Below are 21,138 nucleotides of genomic sequence, written 5' to 3' on the forward strand. Positions count from 1 at the left end.
TGAAGTGGTAAGAAGACGAGGTGGCAGAGAGAAGAGATGAGATGGAGGAGAGAGAGAATATGACTAGTTAACGGTGTTATATAACGGAATCTGAAAAAAGGATCATACGAGTATTTTTACTAAACTAGGAGGCTAGGCAGGAAGCTGGTAACAAAGTTGGGGGTCATTTGAGAAATAACCCAAATATATATAGAGTTATTTTAGGGTTTTCCCATAGAAGTAACTACAAACTATTTTATTTTGAAGGTTTAATGGATATTTACAATGATGATGGCGTGGTGAAGATGATGAAAAACGAAGGGTAAGTATGGAAAGTCAATATGGGGCTTAACTTTGACCTAACGTTATTTAAATGCAAAGGTGATAGGGGTGGGAATCGGACGGGCTCGGGCGGATCGGGCTCGGACAAGCCGAGCCCGAGGTAGGGAGTCAGGCAGATCGGGCCGGACGAATCTCATGTTTTAAGTGTCCGAAGCCCGTCCGAGCCCGCCAGCCCGAGCGGGTTCCAACGGGCTCGGATTTTTTAGAATTAAATAAATATAAAAAAAATTATTTAATAAAACAGGATTAATGAAAACGGAAATTCTTTAAAATTAGAGAAAATTCATATCACACTAGGTGAACATATTTTTGTTTGAGAATCTCAAAAACTTAGATTTTGCCTTTCAAATACATAAACTCATTCTCAACAAAAAAAAAATACATAAACTCACAGAGATAACTCATTATTTCTGATCAGCAAGAGTTACAAAGTTCCGATGTTAAGTTCATCAGAAACTAGTTAAAAGAATGAAAATAAGGAAGATGAACAAAGAAATAGAATAAGCCGGCAAAAACTACTTAGGTTTTAATCTGATTTTAGGATAGAATGAGGTTGATGTGAATTCCACTGCAACAACATCCATACTATCGATGTACCTGATAAGAAAAACCAGAAGGACATTTCATTAATCCAACTATAATCGTTTGATTTCTTGAGATAAGATCATAATTTTTCATTAGAATGTACTGAGTGATTATGATGCAAGAGTTAGAAAGAGTGATTAAACACGCTTAAGAAACAGTCCAAACGAGCTAAACAAGATAGAGTCAGTACCCATGTGATTGCAGAAACAAAAAAGACAAACTAATTAGCTGCTTATCCAAATAATGGAGCAAGTAACAGAAGATAATGGAGTATTTTAGGGTTCATACTTCTGGAAAAGGAGAGAGAGAGAGGCGGAAAGAGAGAGAGGTGGAGGCGGAAAGAGAGAGAGAGGCGGAAAGAAAGAGAGATGGAGGCGGAAAGAGAGAGAGGTGGCGGTGGTAGTGTTTAGGTTTAGGGTTGTCTCTGAAAGAAAAGGGGGTGTTTATAGTGTGGGTGGATTTAATCCAACGACTGAGATATTATTTAATCTCAGCCGTTGGATTTAATAAAAACACGCGGATCTGTTCGGGCTTGATCTCGGGCTCTATTTCGGGCAACCTATCGGGCGCTTATATCGGGCTCATCTATCGGGCTCCCATCGAGCTCGGGTAGCGTACGGGCTTTACGGGTCGGGACTCGGATTTGAGCTCCTGTCCGAGTCCCGACCCAATAAGCCCGAGACATCGGGCCGAGTAAGCCCGGCTCGGGTTAGGTACGGTCATCGGTCTCTCGCGGTTCGGGCCGGATAGCGGGGTTCCGGACCGTTTTCCCAACCCTAAAAGGTGACCATCTCCGCATTTTGTAAAACTAGGTTCCCACCGCGCCCTACGGGCGCGGTAGATCCCTCTTGGCTAACGCCGTTGTGGTAGGTCGCCTCTCGATTTTACGGCTAAGGTGGTTTCAGCAGTCTTCCAGTGCGTACACCGTGGTGTGTCTACACTCACGTCGTCGAACGTCACGTTTGATCGAGTTTACCCGCGTGTGTGCATAAACAGTGGTGCTCATTTTAACTAACCTGAAAATAATAATCTCGAAAGCAAAGTAAGAAGATTACTTGAAGCGGGATTTCGTTTTTATGAGAGAAAAGTATGGGTGAGAGACTGAATCTATAATTTGAAGGTAGTTCCCATTGTGGAGACTTCTCATACGTACACAAACAAAGTTCACGTTGGAATACATAGTGCAATGCTACATAAAAGTTTTGTATTCCCATTGCCATATGGAAACAATTCGAAATCTTATTGCTACCAAAATATCACAAACATGAAAAATAGGCGTGAATACATGAAATAGTTTGAATTCAGACTGAACCATGGATATCAACTTAAATCAAATGAAGAGGAATATCTGAAGCAATATCAAGGAGTGATTTTCATGGCCACATACTCACCAACTGAAATCTAATTCGTATTCGAAAACTGAAAGATTCACACAAAAACAAAATATGAGTAAATTTACAAAAAAAATGTGAATTTCAGTGAAGCAATAACCTCCATTGTTAGCTGGGAACCTAATACTCACCAACTGCATTGCTGACAGAATCTCTGTATGATATTGCCTACAACAGCCTGAGTAGACTTCAAATGCGTTTCACAAACCTTTTGTCGTCTATGGTAATCCCTAGGATTGCTTAGATTAACGCCACAATCCTCCACTTGACAAACTACTCGATTCCTGCAAAGAAAAGAAGATTAGCATAAAGTAAATCAACATAAGCCGAAATTAAGATCACAAATTTGAGTTTAATCAAATCCAACCTTTAGGTGAGAGTAGAGTTGGTTGTCTATTTTGTTTAAGATCAAAACTTTAAGATTAAAACTTTAAAAGTAGAAACTATTTTGCACCTTCTAACATTACACAGTACTATTTTGGTTAAGATTTAAAGGTTTAAAAGATGAAGCAATCACAGAACTATTTTGGTTAAGATTAAAACTTTAACCAAAACTCGAAACCCACACAATCAAACAACCAATTCAAAACCCATTACTCAAAACAAATAATAAATTGTACCCATATTAGAATTCAATCAAAACTCTTAAATTTTTAAATTCAATAAATCGTAATCCAAACTGATCTCAATCAAAACTCTTAAATTCATCCATATTGGAGTTGAAATTTCGGAAAAGAACAAATCCAATAACATCAGAAAACATGAAAAAATCCATCTCAAGACTCTTTTGTTTTTGACTTCTCATTCGTTGGAAATGAAGTTTCAGTGGATACCTTTGGATAGGCAATATTGAAGAAGCATCACCTGCTATTACAACCAAAGGTATTTGGTTGTAATAGCAAGCATCACTTGCTAATGTCCAAAGACTTCACTGAAACATTTCACCAAACAGTTCTTGAGCAAAGTTAAGAGGTGAAGAAGAAGAAGAAGAAGAAGAATTGCTTACCCTGAAAGTTAAAGGAACATGGATTGGTTGTAATAGCAAGCATCACTTGCTAATGTCCAAAGACGTCACTGAAACATTTCACCAAACAGTTCTTGAGCAAAGTTAAGAGGTGAAGAAGAAGAAGTATTGCTTACCCTGAAAGTTAAAGGAACATGGAAGAAGAAGTATACGACAATAAATATCTCCCTGCAATTCAAGAAACATCAAAAACAAAAGATCAAAGCTTTAACCTAAAATAACACACAATCAAAGGAAGCCAATACTTTTACAGTAATACAACTACTTACTTTAAAACCTGAATCAGATACATAAAAAAGGATGGGTGCTCTCTGTTTTTAAAAAAAAATATGTCTGTTGTGATCTAGGTCTGTCTGTGATACTCCTTGATATGGGCAAGGCAACATTGTTTCTGCAACCAAGGGCGGAGCTAGGATTTTATGTTAACCCGGACTAGCTTAAAATTAGTAAGAGAGAAAAGTTTTCATTTCCGATGCATATGTACTAACAAGTAGTATTTCAAAAGCAAAAAATTTGTCACATACAAGATTTTCTTCGACTATCATTCACATATATATATATATATATATATATATATATATATATATATATACACTAGAGTATAGTCCGTGCCCGTGCCCTACGTGCACGGATTTTCTAAAAATGATAAAGATGTTTAAGATGGAAATATGATATAAAGAGAGATAGGTTTAAATATATATACATATACAATAGGTAGTTATGCGAGATTGTTCTGGTCGTGGGTAGTAGTTTTGGATGCGGAGATTTTAGGGAGAAAGTTAAGGGATTATTGATTGTGGGTAATCGAATTGGTAGAGAGATTGGGTAGTTAGAATCGAATTAGTAGAGAGATTTTAGGGAGAAGAAGATGTGGGCAGTTTTTTTGTTATTATTTAAGACATAAATAGCCTTTAGCATATATCTAATTACGAAATTTGTTATAAAAATCTGACGGACACGAATATCTCATAGATAAATCGTACAATCCATCTCAAAAAATGCCATTGTTATATATATATATATATATATATATATATATATATATATATATGACTTTCGATAAAAAATAAGTGATCCCAAAACTTCACATTAGAAAAAATAAGATTTACGTGAAAATGTCGTTAATAGTTTAAACAACAAACACTTAAGAAAAATGGACAGTCAAGAGTTTATAATGTATGTCGTCTTTGGCAATTTGGGGACAAAGAAATTATTAGAAGATGGTGTGGAACCTAAAGAAATGGGTAAAACTTGATTTTGTAAAAAAAAAAGGGTCAAAATAGAATGTTGGTGAGAAGTAGGGGCCACAAATTGAGACCAAAAACGAAAAACACATAACATAAGGGGGTAACACGAAATTCATTCAAAAAATGAGAAAAACATTTTACATGAGGGACAAGGCCCAAGGGATTCGAACCCGTGACCTGTGGTGTGGGAGGCAGGGACGAAACCACCCTGGCTAGCCCTACCTTTTGTTATGAAATTACGTTGACTGGCACTACTTTTCATAAATTCGGCCCCTGGCTGCAGCCAGGGGCTGCCTCCACATAGCTCCGCCCTTGTCTGCAACCCTCAAGGGAACACAGATTTTAGCAATGTAGTTTTGGCAAAAAGTGAGTAATAAAGAAATGAAGCCATGAACCATTAACTTTGCAAAGACACATGAAGAAAATGAAATATCAAAACACATTAAGAAGTCAGCTTTTTATGTATCTAAACTGAAATTTTGCAAAATAGACTTTCCTCGTACACTAACCAAGATGATGAACAAAAGTGATGAAACAAATTGTGAGCAAACAGTAAGTGGGATATTTCTTCAAACACATTGTGAGCAAAAGTTTGAACTTCATAAAAATCAGAATCAAGTAACTATAAACATGAAGTTACCATTAAAAATCAGAATCAAGTAACTATAAACATGAAGTTACCATTTAAAGATGAAGTTACCATAAACATGAAACACTTACTCTTTTAACACTTGAACAACCAACCCAGATGATGAACAGAAGTGATGAAACAAACACTATAAACTTAAAATTGGAACCGCTGCTTCCCTTTGAAGATTTTTGTGAAATCAGTTGGTGAAGGAAATGGCGTGGGAAGTTTGGCGAAGGAAAGATCGTGGGAGAAAAAAATAGGAATAGTTGGTTTTTGAGATGTTAAAGTAGGGATAAATTTGTCTCAACAAAAAAACGAAGTAGGAATAAATTTTAGAATTTTTTTCATCCGTGGGATGTAAAAAAATGAATGGCCAGACTTATACTTTGAGTAACCGACCGAGCTGTTTTAATTTTTGTAAAATAATTATAATTACTAGTAATTACATTAACGGTTACAAGAGAAATGAAACTACAAACTAATCAACTCCTTACCTTTTGTATTTTTGCTTCGGTATGTTTCAATATGAATTTCCTAATTTATTTATATGTGCATGCTTACCACAGTTTTGAAATGTAATTCTTTATATTCACATTTCTTCGGCTCTTATATCATTAAATTTTTGGAATGTAATTCTTTAACATCATATTTTGACCAAGAATGTGTCAAGTACAAAGTTCAAAGTTGGTAAAGTATTTGTATCATTAAACTAATTCTCATATCGACAAGAAGAAGTTGAATTGACTGTGACCCTTCCTAGTATCATATCTTTACCATTCTTCACTAGAGTCCAATTACTCCTAAAAAAGACAAAAGACAAAATCCTAAATTCATATCCAAACTTTACTACAAATTTATTTCAAATTGAGGAAATCATGATAAAATCAAAAATTCTATAGAACAAAATATATATAAGGATGTAATCAATTAATTCCTTCTTCCTTAAAAAAAAAATCAATTAATTCCTTATAATAACTAATCTCCATTTTATCATTAGTCACTTCTTAATGGAATACAACTTACCTGCAAACCTAATTTCATTTTTTTTCTCATTCTTAATGGATTACAACTTTGTCTTGTGTTTATCAAGTCAAATATATATCAATAATGTAATTTGTCAATGGGGTATCCATTTTTTAAGTGGACCGTTCGAGTACAATGATACTTGTGGCTTAGGTTTGCGGCGACTCCATTCATTTTACGAACAGTTAATTTGCTGTAACGTCTCAAATCCCAAATCTCAAGCTAACCGCCTTGAAATCAAAGATTTGAGACTCTTCAAACTGGATCCACGAGCAACGCCTACCATGAGTGCACAATCAATACCTGGAAAACAAAATAGTTGGGTTAAAACCAAACTACAGTGGATTTCTTCAAACCTAAGTCTCGGGTAGGCAAACTCAATCCCAAATCAAGGAAACATTGCATTCATATTCATTTTTGGCGTTATGTGAAATTTAATGTGACAACTATCATAATACAACGAGATTTACCTCATACATGTAGAAACTAATAATTTATGTTCTTGATTATTAGGCTTTCAACGTCCTCGCATTCTAATTCAATACTAACTCTCATAATACAACAATCTTTTTCCTTTTCAATAGATATAAAAAAAATCACACTTTTAACCAAGATAGACCTTTATAGAACACAAACTTGACAATTAAGTCGACAAAATATTATGTCAAAAGACACAATCATCAAACCCTCGTCGAATGATATGACAAGTTGGTGTCCACGTTGTATAAGAGTGTGATCCACAAGGTTACCCTTGTGTTAGCGCCGACTCCATACGCTCCATACCACGAACGCATTCGGTAGAGAGGGTCGAACCAACCACAAAACTCCCACAATCCTCCACCAACCCCATCACATACAAACAACTAAAAGTGATATGACAAGTTGATTTCCACGTTGTATAAGAGTGTGGTCCACAAGGCGTCCCTTGTGTTTGCGCCGACCCCATACGCTCCATACCTCGATCGCATCCTGTAGAGCGGGTCGAACCAACCACCAAAACTCATACAACCATCCACCAACAACATCACATCATACCCACATAATAGCATCGCACCACAAACATTGACTCTTATAAATAATTACAAACAAGTTCACTAAACCATTCAAGCCAACAACACATGACAACTCAAAAGGGATGATGCTCATAATAGATCCTCACGTGGATCACAACCTCAAACAAATAAATAACAATAATAGTTAACAAATATAGACTCACCAATATAAGGTATCATCTACCTAGGAAATACATTGCTTAAAGAATGGAAATCATGTGAATTATCTCAATAAATTCGTTCACTGGAGATTTTCTCGACACTTATACAAAAGAAACTATCACAGCTCCTCACTCGGAACTCCGATCGATACACCGTTTGAAGCATTAGAAAGTATAAATACCCCTTTACAGCCATATAGGAAACACACTCAAATTCAATACCTATCAATACCAGATTCAGTTTTAATATAAATCGAAATACAATAAGGACTGTTCTGACACCTCGTACAAAAACTATTATAACTCCTCACTCGGAACTCCAATTAATGAACCGTTTGAACCAATAGAAAGTAGACAAACAGACCTTTCCATCCATGTAATATACACAACGAGATTCATCATCAATCAATACCAGATTCAATTTTAATCTAGACGGAAATACAGTAGGGACTGTTCTGACACCTAGTACGAAAACTATTATAACTCCTCACCAGAAACTCCAATTAATTAAACGTTTGAACCACTAGAAAGTAGACAAACATACATTTTCCAACCAAATAAGATAAACACCGAGATTCATCATCAATCAATACCAGATTCAATTTTAATCTAGACAAAAATATTGCCCTCTATAGATGTTCTATCGAATTCAAGATATAACTAATATCTAAATCATTCAATCATTCTTTATAGAACTTATGTGATTAATAATACTAAACCTATCATGGAATAAATTGAAAAAACCTACAAAAGAATTAGGAGATAGGAAATCGACCTCTTTTTGCCTTAGATGGCATCAAGACCACAATCATGCCTCTTTCTCTCTCTAGAGAACTCCATCTCTACCTCTTTTCTTCATTATTCATTCTTCCTTCACTAAGGAGTGGCTTGTTAAGATTAAAAAGATATACCAACTATATCATAAACAATACATAGATTTCTTCAATTTGTTCATCAAAATATTCTCCAAAGAATACCATTTCTCTTTCTCTCTCTAAGTTTTGTTCTAGATCTACAAAAAAAAGCTCTACACCTATTACGGGCCATGCAAGGGCCATGCACGTCGGGTCATGAAGACCCGAGATCCACACGAATCCAGGCAGCCAAGAGGCCAGCCGAGACCCACATCTCTCATCTCTTCCCGCCAAGATCTTCATAAGATCTATAATTGAATTAAGCAATTAGTTAGCAATTAGTTAAGATTGTGTGTATCCTATTCTTCATGTATATCTCTTTGGGTTAAACCCTAATATGTAACCTATAAATACCCCATTAGACTTAATGAAAAATCATCACAGAGAACAAGTTCTCATACAAGTCTCTCTTAGCTTTAGTTTACATTTATAGTTTGATTTAATTAGCTAAGTATATTGGGTCTCAATATCAGTAAGAGTTCATACTCTTCACATGGTATAAGAGCCTTGTTTATCATTTAGTTCTTTGTTTTTCAATTTTTTTTTTCGATTAATCATCTCTCTCGGTTTTTCTTTAGTTTAACATTTCTCTCGGTTTTTCTTAATGGCCGAACCCATTGAAGCTTCATCCGAATACACTCCATCTTCTCCACCTCTCAACTCTCCATTATTCGATGTCCATCATTCGGACTCACCCACGACCGTCCTCATCACCCCACTTCTATCAGGGGACAACTACTCTTCTTGGTCGAGAGCCATGAAAATGGCCCTCCGAGCCAAGAACAAGCTCGGTTTTGTTGATGGTTCGATTTCGAAACCAACCAACCCGGCTGATCTTCATTCGTGGGAGAGGTGTAATGACCTTGTTGGAAGTTGGATCCTTAACTCGGTGGCACCTGACATCCGACCTTCCATTCTATATGATGATAATGCGGCTGACATTTGGCGTAACCTTCACGATAGGTACTTCCAAACTAATGCCCCTAAGGTCTATCAATTGAAAAGAGCTATATCAACTCTCAAACAGGATGGTTTAGATGTGTCTTCTTACTTCACCAATCTCAAGTCTCTCCAAGACGAGCTTCAGTCACTCATGGCCGTTGATCCTTGCATTTGTGGACACGGAAAATTGCTTCTTGAACGAACCAATCAAGAGCGTGCTATGGAGTTCCTTCAAGGTCTCCATGATCGCTTCTCGGCAATCCGAAGCCAAATCCTTTTAATGGATCCGTTTCCCTCGATTTTACGCATTCACTCTCTTGTTAAACAAGAAGAGGTGCAACAAAGCATCATGGCTTCTACGAATGTTGGAACCGAGGCCGCTGCCCTAGCTGTTCGTCCATCTGACCACTCTCGGCCAGACCACTTTCGGTCAGACCACTCTCGGTCAGACATGGTTGATCGACCACGACCAAAAAGGCAGCGCCCTTATTGTGAGTATTGTAAAGTTCTGGGTCACGTGAAGGCTACTTGCTATCAGCTTCACGGATATCCACCGAATCATGGATCTCAGGCCCGTTCACGTCCAAGAACAGCTCCTCTTGCGGCCTCTCTATCGGCACCCACAGAAGACGCGGGGGTGCTTCCAGCAGCCACATCGCTGACCCAGCAGCAATACCAGGGCCTTATTAGTCTCCTGGACCAACAAGAAAAGAATTCTGCAGGCACCTCTGTCCCGATAGCTAACACAATGGATCCCTCGTCTCAATTAACAGGTACACGGTCAAACTCACCACCATGGATCATTGATTCGGGAGCGGCTAAACACATATGCTGCTCCCTCTCTCGTTTTTCAACATTTACTGTCGCCCCACCAAATTATTATGTTAAATTGCCCGATGGATCTCGTATTCGGGTTCGACATATTGGTTCCGTATTTTTTAATACTAATTTTTCTCTTCATGATGTATTACATATTCCTGATTTTCGGATTAACTTAATATCAATTTCCGTCATTACTAAATCTCTTGCTTGTTTAGTAACCTTTAGTTCTCATTCTTGTGTCTTTCAGGACCCCATCACGAACAAGACTATTGGACTTGGTGATCTTCACGATGGTCTCTACTTCTATCGCACGGACCCGAGCATTTGTTTTTCCGTTTCTTCTAGTCTTAGGTCGAATAAAGATGTATTTAGTTTATGGCATTGGCGCTTAGGCCATCCGTCCATTTCTCGTTTTAAATATTTTACATCTATTGTTCCTTGTTTAAAGTTTATTTCTATTAATAAAACACCGTGCGATGTGTGTCCCTTATCAAAGCAAACGAGATTACCGTTTTCATCCAGTTCTTCTATTACATCTAAACCCTTTCAACTTCTACACGCCGACTTATGGGGACCTTTTTCCATACCATCTCACTCTGGATGTCGCTACTTTCTCACTTTAGTAGACGACTACTCACGTTGTACATGGATCTTCTTCCTATCTAACAAATCGGATACCAAAACATTTATAATGAATTTTTCCAAATTTGTGACCAATCAATTTCATACACAAGTTTCCCAAATACACTCAGGAAATGGTACTATTCCGGTACCACAAATTCAAACTTTTCGTTCCGATAATGGAACGGAATTTTTAAATCAAGAACTACAACATTGGTTTCAATCCCAAGGAATTGTTCACCAAACAAGTTGTCCATATACTCCTCAACAAAACGGAATTGTTGAGAGGAAGCATCGACATATACTAGAAGTGGCTCGTTCCCTTCGTATTCAAGCACGTTTACCCATTTCTTTTTGGGGAGAATGTGTACTCACAGCAGTTTACTTAATTAACAAATTGCCAACCCCTCTATTAGGTGGTCTCTCTCCCCACCAAAAATTATTAGGATCACAACCGGACCTTTCACATTTACGGGTATTCGGTTGCATTTGTTACGTTCGTCGCCCACCTTCCCACATCAAGACTAAACTTGATTCACGGGCTTCCATGGGAATTTTTGTTGGTTATCCTCCCAATCAAAAAGGCTATCGGATATATGACATCTCCTCTCGAAAGATCATCGTCTCCCGAGATGTTTCATTTCATGAGAATCAATTTATCGAAAACTCATCCACTATTACCCCACGTAAGTCTTCTTGTCACCCATTTGTCTCTATTCAAGACAATGGGTCCTTTGACTTCCGTCCCACATTTACCGAATCACCTTCTGACCTCTCTGCAGGCACCCCAGCCGAGACCACCTCTGATTCTTCTACAGGCACTCCAGCCGACCCACATCTCGGTCTCTCTGCAGGCACTCCAGCCGAGATAGCTCCACATCTCTCTGAGGGCACTCACATTAGCCCATCAGCCTCCATCGCGGGCTCTCAACCTCTCCCGCCGAACTCTGCCACGAGTTCTATCGGCGCCCCTTCCACAGACACATCTGTGGGCACTCCTTCTTCGGTGAACCTGAAAAATATAGCACCATCCACTCGACCTCAACGCAATACACGACCACCAGCTCACTTCAAAGACTTCATTTGTAATAATACAAATATTCCATCTTCCTCCGTTCACTATCCTCTTACCAATTATTTTTCCATTAATGCTTTTTCGCCACCTCATCGTATTTTTTTAAACTCTGTCTTATCTACGTCTGAACCTACTTCGTACTCTCAGGCAGTTAAGTCACCACATTGGCGAGATGCCATGTCAAAGGAACTTCTAGCACTAGAATCCAATAATACTTGGACAATTGTTGATCTACCTCCTGGTAAACACCCCATTGGTTGCAAATGGGTGTTTAAAACAAAATTTCGATCTGATGGATCCATTGAACGTTACAAAGCACGTCTAGTTGCAAAAGGATATACTCAGATCGAGGGCCTTGATTTTCATGACACTTTTGCACCTGTTGCAAAACTTGTCACAGTCAGAGTTCTTTTATCTCTTGCCGCCATCAAAGGATGGTCTCTCCACCAGTTGGACGTTAATAACGCTTTTCTTCAAGGAGATCTTGACGAAGAAGTTTTTATGAAACTTCCTCCTGGTTTTTCTGCAAAAGGGGAACCTAAGGTTTGTCGACTTCAAAAATCATTATATGGTCTCAAACAAGCCTCGCGCCAATGGTTTTCTAAATTCTCATCTGTCCTTCTTCATAAGGGTTTCAAACAGTCCCTCTCTGACTACTCCCTTTTCACACATCATTCTCCTTCCGCTTCCCTCTATGTTCTCGTCTATGTGGACGACATTATCATTACAGGAACTAATGATGATGAAATATCCAAACTCAAAATATTTCTTGATCAGACTTTTTCCCTTAAAGATCTAGGACGTCTCCAATACTTTCTTGGTATTGAAGTATCACGTTCCTCCAAGGGTATTTTTTTATGTCAAAGAAAGTATGCCCTAGATATCATTATGGACTCCGGGCTGTCTGCCTGTCGCCCTTCCTCATTTCCAATGGAACAGAAACTTCGATTAAGTCCGACAGATGGGACTCCCCTACCTGATCCGACTGTGTATCGTCGTTTGATTGGTCGCCTACTTTACCTTACTGTCACTCGTCCTGACATAAGTTTTGCGGTCAACAATCTTAGTCAATTTCTCCAAACTCCCACTTCCGTCCATCTAGACGCTGCTCACCGTATTCTCCGGTATCTCAAAGGATCCATTGGTCATGGCATTTTTCTTTCTGCCAATAGCTCTCTTCATATCTCGGGATATTGTGATTCCGATTGGGCCGGTTGTCCCACCACCAGACGATCCACAACCGGTTATTTCACCATGCTTGGCTGCAGTCCTCTTTCTTGGAAATCCAAGAAACAGCACACTATTGCCAAATCTTCTGCTGAAGCAGAATATCGTGCCTTGGCAAACCTCACATGCGAACTTCAATGGTTAAAATATCTCCTCCGTGATCTAGGAATCGATCACTCTTCTCCTATGTCAGTTTATTGTGACAATCAAGCTGCGCTACATATTGCTGACAACCCCGTTTTTCATGAAAGAACGAAACACATCGAGATTGATTGCCATTTTGTTCGAGAAAAGATTAAGACGAAGGTTATTGCTCCCCGTTTTGTGTCGACTACCAACCAACTTGCAGATATCTTCACCAAACCTCTTGGTGCAGACACTTTTAAGACAACTCTTGGCAAGTTGGGCATCATCTCGATTTCTGCTCCAACTTGAGGGGGAGTATTACGGGCCATGCAAGGGCCATGCACGTCGGGTCATGAAGACCCGAGATCCACACGAATCCAGGCAGCCAAGAGACCAGCCGAGACCCACATCTCTCATCTCTTCCCGCCAAGATCTTCATAAGATCTATAATTGAATTAAGCAATTAGTTAGCAATTAGTTAAGATTGTGTGTATCCTATTCTTCATGTATATCTCTTTGGGTTAAACCCTAATATGTAACCTATAAATACCCCATTAGACTTAATGAAAAATCATCACAGAGAACAAGTTCTCATACAAGTCTCTCTTAGCTTTAGTTTACATTTATAGTTTGATTTAATTAGCTAAGTATATTGGGTCTCAATATCAGTAAGAGTTCATACTCTTCACAACACCCCTTTTTATATAATCAACTCAAGCAATCCTATTTTCCCTTCTAACCCACTTCTATTTTATGATACTCAAGCCCACACTAACTTACTCTTCATATTAGGTCCAAACCCAAATTGACCTAGAGTTTTGTTATTTCCACCTAATTTGATATAAATAAGAAAATAGGGGTGTTACATTTGTAGAAGACTTTACATTTTATGTATGTATTATTGTATTTATGTAGTATAATCGTAATAAACGTTTCTAATCAACACAAACAAATATGGCAAAAGTATATTTGGAATGATGCAAATTCACTCATCATCTCAACAAAGAGAAAAAAAATTACATATTGCTCAACCAAACCGAACAAAATAAAGTGAACCAACATCAAATTGAACCAACCCATTTTATACCGGGGAGAGTAAAGTGAACCAAAGTCTAATCATCTAATGCATTAAAAATAGAATTTAAAGTGAACTTCAACATAATATAACTTTAGAAACTCTTTCTCGTTTCTCAACTCAAAAATTGATGTACTAGCATCATCAATTGCTCACTAGAAAAGTAATAATTGTATTTTGGACGAAAAAGTCCCATCAATTACCACCAAAATTCGTAACACTTTCTTGACTAGGCATTAGGTCAAATATCTTAACCGGATCACATGTGGACATAGGATCATGTGTTGGCATAGAAGAGATAGTATGCTACAAACATATAGAGTTTCAAATTACTAAATGATGAATATAACATAAATGAAATTTCTAGAAATTTAACTTGTTGCACGTTCTTCGTAGACTTGTAAGTCTTCTTTTGTAATCTCTTATCTGGAGGGCGCCTCCTTAATTTAGAATATGTAGGAGGATCATGGATGTCAGCCCGTGCATCGGCTTCAAAATCAACAATATGACTCGGTCCCCTAGACTTTGAGCTTTTAATTTTACCCTTAGATTCTTCATCACATTTTTTTTCAACTTATATTAGCTCATCAATTGTCGCAAATGAGTAGTATTTTTTCATCAATTGACACAACATCAGCCAATTCTGTAAACTTATTACACAAACTTTCACAACGTTGTTGTTCATGTATAGTATCCCAAATTTCTTCACACTAATCTTGGTGTGACACGTTTCACATTCCTTCTCCATCTCCATGTATTTATCGGGCATCACCTTCTAGTTCGTTTCTACATAATACCAAAATACCGGCACAATATTCCTCTAAATTCAAATAAAGTACCATCACCACATGTACAAAGATGATACGAAACATTGAAACTATACGTTTTGTTTTTCCACAAATGTTTCCACTCTATACCGATATATTTCAAAACTTCACCAAACACTTTAACTTGTTCGAAGACAACTTGCCAATCATTTTCTTTTGAAACTCTTAAATTAATTTATTAAGTCTGTAAACACTGTTCACATGTATTTCAATGGCAAAAGGAGTCACATATTCAAGCTCAAATGAATATGACAAAAAGTTCGCTATAGACTCATTTTCAATCTTGTCCTTCTAACTCAATATTGTATTGTTCAACCAAAAACTTTAATTTGGTTTTTGAGTTCATAAATCTGCTTTAGACTCTTTTTCAATCTTGTCCTTTTAATTCTCACACCTTTTCCTATAAACTTGGCAAGGACCAAACTGAAAATGATTCATGTGACGACACTTTTAAGACAGTTGGAATTCCAAAGTTTGCGAAAAACCTTCAATATACAAGGGGAGCATAAAAAGTTCACTTAATATGTAAAATTAAAATTATGTTAACTTCAACAAGTCTGATAATGCATACAGGTAATACCACAAATATCATCTTGAGCTAAAAAACAACTAAATAAATCTAGCTAGATTGCATGAAAATGAGCTAATTAATATGATATTCAAAATTCTTTTTGGCTACATATGCTTGATGATTTGGCTCTTGGAAACATTAGCAACTTCCCTCCAGAGTTTCTGTCCATGAAAAATCTTGTTAGTCTTCTTCCCCTTCAACTAGTCATTACTAGCTATGATGCTCTGTATTTGGGTTTTTTGGACAAATTAAGATTCGAATTACGGTCTCCACAATAAAGAAATGGAGTGAACCTCACTTGTCTTATTCCGTCTTCCAACGTTCATCCTCGCCATTTTTCCCTACCAAATTGAGGTTCCTGCAAAGGCCTGTGAAGTTGATATATACGCCAACATGGAAAGTTGTTTCTCAGTATTTGTTAACATGATGTTGTGGGTCAGGCCCACCAGGACTTCGACGTTCTGACTGAGAATATTGATCGTTACCTGCAGCTTCCGATTCCTGGGCTGCACCACTCGACACAGCCCTATTGGCTACTTCTCTACTCTTACTCTCTATTAGCATCCGGAGAGACTGGCTTATCAGTTTTCTCTGCACAGCCAATACTGGATTCTTTAAGGGTCTAGTTGATTCAGATGGTCTTACAAGGAGCAGTAAAACCAAAAACAAGAACCTAATTTCCAAGGAGTTGAACCTCATAAACAAAGTCTCCATTATATTCTTCTCGTTAATTCTGGTTATTGTCGAAACTACTATAGTATATATATACAGTTAGATTATGGTGGGACGGTTTCTTTAGTTCAATAAAATTGGGAAAAAAGTTCAAGGGTTTGTGGCTTCTGGTATACAAGAAGAAATGGCTCGTGAACTTTTTGAAGAGACTCCATTGTGGGTTCTCCACTTCTGGTTAGTGTGCACTGTGAAAATGACATAACTTGTTTTTTTAATCTTTTGATGTAATCCTCTTTTAGATGGGCCTAATCTTCTTAGCAGTTAGTGCCATCTCTCATTCTTAGGATATATGTAATGTTTTATCTATTTTATTTATTAAATACAAAGTCAATCGAGATATGTTAATTAAGTTCGTCCAACTCAAAATCAATTGGCAACGAGTGGAGAAGATTTAGACATTATATCATTTGTTGTTAGATACCTCTTCTTCCATCAGCAGTTATAGAAAGCCCGCCCACAATCCCGACCCAATTCCGACCGAGGTATGTGGCGGGCTCTCTCTAAATCTCAGTCAGCCACATACCCCGACCGGGATTGGGCCGGAATTGATGTCGGGCATTCTCCAATTTTCCTTCTGTCATATGGAATTATTGTCACACGCCCTCACGTGTGACGTTCTTTGACCCTGCTATGTGCTTTCTTTTCTCTTTTCGAATGACGTGAATCACGTGTTGTTTTAAACCTATAACGTGTGAGCCTAGCTCTGATACCTTGTTAAGTTTGTGGTCATTCAACTCCAAACAAATTGGCGAGTGGAAAGGACCTAATATATTATATTTTTTGGTTGTTGGGTACCCCTTCTCCCATGTGAGACTATTCTCACAAGAAAGAAAATAAACGTGTTTTCTAAAATATGCAACTCTAACGGTTTCTCCACTTCTGCATGGAATGTTGTACTTTGGTTGGATCTTGACACTAGTTTTAGGGAGATATATGAATTGGTCCAAGTACCTATTGTTGATGTTGGATGGTAAGTAACTCTGGAACTGGTTTTACTGGAGTTGAATAGATGGAGTTAAATGGAAGGAAATTCGCACCTGCGGAACAAGACTATACATACAAGATGCAAATGATGTTTCACATTTCGTTAGTATGGTTAGCAAATACATGGTAGACTTGGGAGAGGTCATTGGCAGGTTGTGAAATGGATACTACAATATCTGAATGGTACTACAGATGCTAGTTTAGTTTGTGATAGAACTAGTGATACTTCTGGACAAATAGTCGATATGTGGATTCATATTTTTTTAGGAGATCTTGATAAATAAAGATAATTGATAGTCTATAAATTCACTCTTTGTGGAAGTGTCATAAGTTGGAGAACAATACTGTAGTCAGTAGTTACATTGTCTACAACTGAGGCACAATACATGGCAACAACAGAACACACTAAATGAAGTAATATAGTTAAGGGGTTTAGTTGGTGATGGGTTTGAACAAAAAAGTGACAAATAACTATTGCAATACAACCAGAGTGCAATTCATTTGACCAAAAATCAAATGTGTCACGGAAGAACGAACACATTAATGGCAGGTACTATTTTGTCAAAGAGGTGATAGAAGAAGGTAAAATCACAATGAAGATGACAACAACAGAAGAAAACTCAATTGATATCTTAACCAACACATTTACTACTTTCAAGTTTAAGCATTGTTTAGATTTGATTGAAATCATCATCAGATGTTGAAGGCCTTTGGAGGGCAAACCCTTAAAGGGCGATTCCGGCGATGGCAAGAGGTATTGATTTTGGATGAATAATTTGTAAAATAATCAAGTAAAGGTGGAGAATTGCAGAAAGTGCCTTGAATATATATGGGTCGATGTCTAACTTGGTTCATGACCCACCCGAAATTTTGATCCGACCCCGTTACTTTATTTGTGCTAATCTTATTAAAAGTTGTAATCAATGTAAAGGTGTCTTTTGAAGTCGAATTTGGAAGAGGGTTAATAGGATGTTGAGTACGAGAGTTGATTCAGCTAAAAATATTAAGATCTTTTAGAGATTTATGCAATTTTGTTTGTCATTCATAGTAGAAATTTCCGCGCAATTGTTCTGCGTAAAATAGGTTTCACTAACCAAATCACGTAGTCTTTTGTATTTTTGTAATTGTTTACAACTATCATTGCTTTCTTTGGTTTGTTTGGTTTTTTGCAATAACATTTTTTATCAAGGCCACTTAACTAGCTGTATGTAAGAAAAAAATAACAATAACTCCTCTCACCAAAAAAAAAAAAGTAACAATAACTCCTCTCACCAGAAAAAAAAAATAACAATAACTCGCCTATGTTTTAGCAATGGAGAGGCGTTCAACTTAATTATATACACTCTTATCAAAAAAACAACTTAACTATATACACACACCTATACCAAATTGGATAATTCTAATGTCAATATCTCATTCATCATGAATCTAAATTTAAACAAATTTTAGTTCTATATAGAAAATTATCGACTAAATGAACACGTTGAAGTATATAGATGATTCACCCAAGAGTGGATCCCACTCAAATCCTTACAAAACATTCCCAACTCCGCCCCCGCTTGTCCATTCCGACAAATGTAAGTTTCTCGTCCGCCCCATTGAGATAAGATTAAGTAAACATTGATTAGTTTAAGTAAATTATTTTTATATATGAGAAGATAATCCCATTTTGACCAAAATATGTCAACATAAAGTTTACTGTATAAAGTGGGCTTGCAGTGGGATCATTAATATAAAGTCAATATTCCAAATATGTATATTTCAAAGCTTTATGGCTATAGCAAATTCGAATGATTATGACCCTTCCTAGTTCCTAGTAGTACTTCACACTTATTCTTTTCTCTAAAGTCCAATTGTCCAAAAAAAAGTGGATCTCACAAAAGTCCAATCATCGAAGAAAAAAAAGAGTTCGTAGAGACATAAGTGGATATTTATATACAAAAAAAATTTGTAAACATTTCAAAGATATTTCAGAATATTTAGTATACAACCAAATATTTTTATAAGTATTTCAAAACATTCAATTCGTAGACAAAGTATTTTATGGATATTTAAAGAAATTGTTTCCGTAAACAAAATGTCTTATAGACATCTCAGGACGTTGACTACATAGACAAAATATTGAGTGGTCATTGTTCAAGACATTTTAAGATATTATGTCCATAGACAAACTATGTAGTGGAAATTTTATTATTATTACTATTTTTATCATTTATTTTATTATTATTGTTACTGTTTTTGTTGTTGTTAGTTTTACTAATATTAATAATATTATTATTAAGATTATTATTATTATTATTATTATTATTATTATTATATTTGTTAATTAAAGTAGACATTAGTAGATTCTTGTCTTACGAAGTAACTTATCTGAAAAATAACCTTTTATTGATCGTGATTACAAAAATACATCTCTCTTTTCATAGAGGGATAGAGAGAGAAAGAGTTAGTTACATCTTAACAACTTAAAACAGATTAACTAACCAACTATCTAGCTAAGTAGCACACGTGAGAGACGCACATGTGTGGAAGCGCCCTTAGTTTGAGAGGCCCAACAACTATAGCCCACACGAGGGGAGGTAATCCTGTTATCTTCTTCACTTCTGTTCTTCTTTCTCACAACCTCCCTCAAACACATGTTTTGAATTGGGAAGAAACATAAGTTTGCCTCGAATGAACTCCAAAGTGGATAAGAGAATTCCTTTGGTGAAGACATCATTTCGTCAGATGATACAAATGTCACATGTGTGTCTCTCACACTATCACTACTCGTATTTTAAAAATATATTTTTTGACCTTCTTGGGCCTATTGATACTTGTGGACATTGATGAACTATTAGTACATATTTAATACTATAATATATTTATTAGCATCTTATCATTGAAATAACATATGTTTACTAATATTTTATAATATATTTTTACATTTATTATATTATTATCTTATTATATAAAATAACATATTTTAAATGATATTTCGAATATATAATTTTGACTTTCGTGGCATTTGGATCTCTATGGACATTGATGGAAAATTGATTGATATTTATTATAATAATATTATTATTACCTTAAATTAAAAAAGTTATTGTTATTTTCTTATGGTATAACATAATACAGATTTTACTAATATTTCAAAAATATGTTCCTTAATATTCGTGGACATCTGGATATATGTGGACATTGATGAGCAATTAGTATGTATATATTACCTTATCATATAAAGCAACAAATTATTTCACTTAAATTAATTCTCTTAATTGATACTCATATCCAATTTTATCATTGTTGTTTTGCTGGTTTAATCGGGAATTGACTCTCTTTGTTTTAATCATTAAAACCGAATTTTTGTTCATAGTTGAAACGAAATAGCCTGACTATATTTCGAGTTTTTAATCTATTTGCTTCATCACGCTTTGTGGTTGGAGTTATCTAGCCCATTCTTTAATTATTAGAGAAATCGACACGGTTACTGCCTAACAGTAGATGTTCATTCGGACAGAGACGAAATTCCTTTCAGGATTGTGATGGTACTTCACGGTTCTGAAAGCGGACAAACCTTTGTAAGCAATATGAACTCTTTGACTTGACCATATAGACTCCTAACTTGATTTATTAATAACTCCTTACTTGGTTTCGAGATAACTCATGACTTCTGACTTTGTTTTGGGATAACTCCTGACTTCGATTTTTGGCTTCTAGGTAAATCGGATGTTCCGGACTCCAACTTGTAGATTCAACCAAGTACTTTCAATTGTAGAATCCAGATACACTAGTTGTTGATTAT

General features: G+C 36.5%; 1 long non-coding RNA gene across 1 annotated transcript; it reads right to left on the reverse strand.

Annotated features, from left to right (window-relative positions):
- Window positions 1-2,129: 2,129 nt before the first annotated feature.
- Window positions 2,130-5,408, reverse strand: LOC147556115 (uncharacterized). The gene is made up of 5 exons (XR_015235124.1): window positions 5,289-5,408; window positions 3,304-3,489; window positions 3,131-3,228; window positions 2,429-2,581; window positions 2,130-2,325 (listed from the first exon to the last, which is right to left on the reverse strand). It is a non-coding gene; the product is annotated as an uncharacterized LOC147556115 (long non-coding RNA).
- Window positions 5,409-21,138: the final 15,730 nt, after the last annotated feature.

This window comes from Eschscholzia californica, unplaced genomic scaffold (assembly GCF_041429995.1).
Source record: "Eschscholzia californica isolate CP2 unplaced genomic scaffold, dmEscCali1.0.p SCAF_2, whole genome shotgun sequence".
In the NCBI taxonomy this organism is placed as follows: domain Eukaryota; kingdom Viridiplantae; phylum Streptophyta; class Magnoliopsida; order Ranunculales; family Papaveraceae; genus Eschscholzia; species Eschscholzia californica.